At 46.3% G+C, this 2,882-nt stretch overlaps 1 protein-coding gene across 2 annotated transcripts in view; it reads right to left on the bottom strand.

Moving 5' to 3' along the window:
- The window catches only part of RGS6 (regulator of G-protein signaling 6), a 553,793-nt gene that overhangs the window by 510,120 nt on the left and 40,791 nt on the right, over positions 1-2,882 (bottom strand). The gene's annotated exons all lie outside the window — the stretch shown is intronic.

Below are 2,882 nucleotides of genomic sequence, written 5' to 3'. Positions count from 1 at the left end.
AGTTAGGGCCAATATTTGAAAACAAATGGATATATCCACTATGTATAAAAACAAGCAAAAAAGTATCCCACATACGTTGTACTTGTATTTTATGTACTGTATACTGTATTTTATGTATTGTATACTTTATACATTGCATTTTAAATGAATGTATATGTCACTGAGATGCATAACCAAATAGCTGGTTCGATGCCAAACTCCTGAATTCTATACAGATCTACTCTTCAATACCTTGTTTGATAAGAATGGGGCATGGAAAAAGACTTTGCATGTAAGAGATGGGAATGATTTGGATTATTTACCTTAGAGAGGAGACACTAAAAGAATTGCAGGATATTTTTTGCCATAATAAAAAAATAAAGAGACACTCGGTGAAATTGAAAGGTGGTATATTCTGAGTAATGGATTTTTCCTCCTTTACAGCACACTACTGGACTGTGAAATTCATTGCAACTTAGCAAGACTCCTGTATAGGTTTGGGAAAATGGTGGGACATGAAGCCTGGGGAAGAGGTCAAGGGGTGGAACAAGGGGTTACTTCTGTATATTGCCAGATTTCAGCTGCTTGCTCTTGGAGAGCTTTCCTAAAATGAAAACATTAAAAACTCCTTTTCTCCTGCTTTCCCCTCCTACTTTCCAGAAAGCTTCTCCCTGGATGAGGTGTTTCACATGATATTTCACCAACTACTCTAGCTCCATAAATTTACATCAGGAAAAGTTAAAAGTTAAAATCCTGGAATTAAAATCCTGCACTATAGCTAGCTTGCTAATTTTGCACTGGGCTGGAGAATTGCACTTTGGTATCTTTATATTAGTAGTTTAAAAACAAGCAAACAAACAAACACTAAGCACAATGCCCTATTTCTATACACTTTATAGATAATTCAAACTTATTCCTCAGTAAAGGAAGAGACTAACATGGAAAGTACACCCTGGACAGTGAAATATTTGTGACGTGTCTGAGAATAAATCATAACCTTAAAAAACAAATGCACTGCACACTTGTTCAAGCTCATAACAGATCTGGGTTCTCCATTCACCACAGAAATCCACAAATTTTATCCTTTATAGGAGAAAGACACAGGACGCTGTGAGTTTCCCCTTTCAGGTTGGCAGAGTTCCAGCCTGCAAAGGGCTGCTTGGGGCTGGGGAGAGCAGGATGCAGGGGGTGTGCACATATGTACACAGCCAAAAATACAGCCAGACAATAGTGGAAAGCAGCTCCCCCAGCTGCCTGCAGGCAAGTCTATGGGGGCGGAGGGGAGAGCATAGGCAGCATGGGGCATGGTGGGGGATATGTGTCTTGCCAGATTTGCGCATGAGGCAGGGGTGAATGCAGGCTGTCCCCTGTGGGGCTTGAGGCTCTTCACCCGGTAGCCCTCCCCCCAGGGGCCTCCACAGTCCAGCAGGCAGAACCCAGCACAGGAGGGCAGAGCTGGCTGGGAAGGCACGAGGCCACTGCTGCTAGGAGCTCTGCACCAGCCGCACTGCTATGGCAAGGCGCCCCCTGCCCACCCAGCAGCAGCAGGAGGCACACAACTCCACGATGGTAGGGACGGCTCAGTGCTACTGGCACTGCCACCACCACCAGGAGCCCTGTGCCGCCACGGCAAGATGCCCCCTGCCCACCTAGCCCCTGCTGCTAGGTCCTGCCCACTGCCCTCCTGCATTGGGTCCTGCCCACTGGCCCACAGAGACCCCAGGAGGAAGGGGAGCAAGACAGGGAGCCCCAAGCAGCAGGCAGCCCATATAATCAGCCCCCCCGACCGCTCCATCTGGCTCCACTCCAGCTGCGCTGCCTGTGGGGGGAGGCGAGGTGTTGGCTTTGCACTCCACTCTGGCCACAGCAACCTATACCTCCTGCATATGGCAGCTGAGGCTCAAGCGCTGTTGGTCAGCTGCAGCTGCTGCTCATACAGTAAGGAGCAGACAGAATGATCCTTTAGCCCTGGCAGCTGGGGGCCCCCTCTGGAAGGACTGGGGGGGGCAGGGGGCTGCAGGCCAGGAGTGAGGGGCACTGACAGGGTTGGGGGTATGGATTGGGAGTGACGGGCATGGGTAGGGGCAGGGCACTGGCATATCAGAGCTACTCAGCACCACAAAGAGCAGGGGGGAGATAGCCATAGATGGACCCATCTGAGAGAATGGGGCAGGCGTAGCTCTGATTTTCTATGATAAAAAAACCCCAAAACATATGCCAAAATATACAGGTATTTAGAATTTATTTTATTATAATGATTGAGACACTGATAGGCTTCCAAATTGCTTTAAAATTGTAAATATAGCAATAAAACATTGTGTTCAACTGATGCATACATACATATATACACACACATACAGATATAGATATATAGTACAGTTTCATTTTAAAAGCAGAAAAATGCAGATTTAAGGGTTTTTAGTCAGAGAATTCTGGATTTTTTTTAAATCAGGGAGAATTTGGGAGAATTAAATCATTTGGGAGATTTAAATCAGGGAGAATATGTATATAGACCGATATCCACAGGTTTCCCTCACCAATCACTGGGGTTAGATTCCTGAAAGTTCCCATGGCAAAAACATGGCTGGCAAGACAAAAGGTTTATGGGAAAAATGGCAGGTAGTGCACTGACACGTGGCCACAGTTAACCGTGTTTACTCAAAACTATACTGTGGTAGCCAAAATGGTATACAGGCGGTGCTCGACTTATGAGGTTTTAAATTACATCAAACGACACTTACAACATTTGTAAATTTATACTTTGTTTTGACATTCTGACATGGATTTTGCCTTTACAATGGTGGACACAGCTGAATCCAGCTGGTAAGTCGGTGAGGGGGGAGAGGAATGGGAAGGCAGATCAATGCCCTGCAGTGAGGCAGGGATTGCAGAAGGGGCTGGGA

The sequence above is a fragment of the Crocodylus porosus genome, unplaced genomic scaffold, assembly GCF_001723895.1.
Source record: "Crocodylus porosus isolate Cpor-Errol unplaced genomic scaffold, CroPor_comp1, whole genome shotgun sequence".
NCBI classification, from domain to species: Eukaryota; Metazoa; Chordata; order Crocodylia; family Crocodylidae; genus Crocodylus; species Crocodylus porosus.
This window is presented reverse-complemented; position numbering and strand designations above follow the sequence as displayed.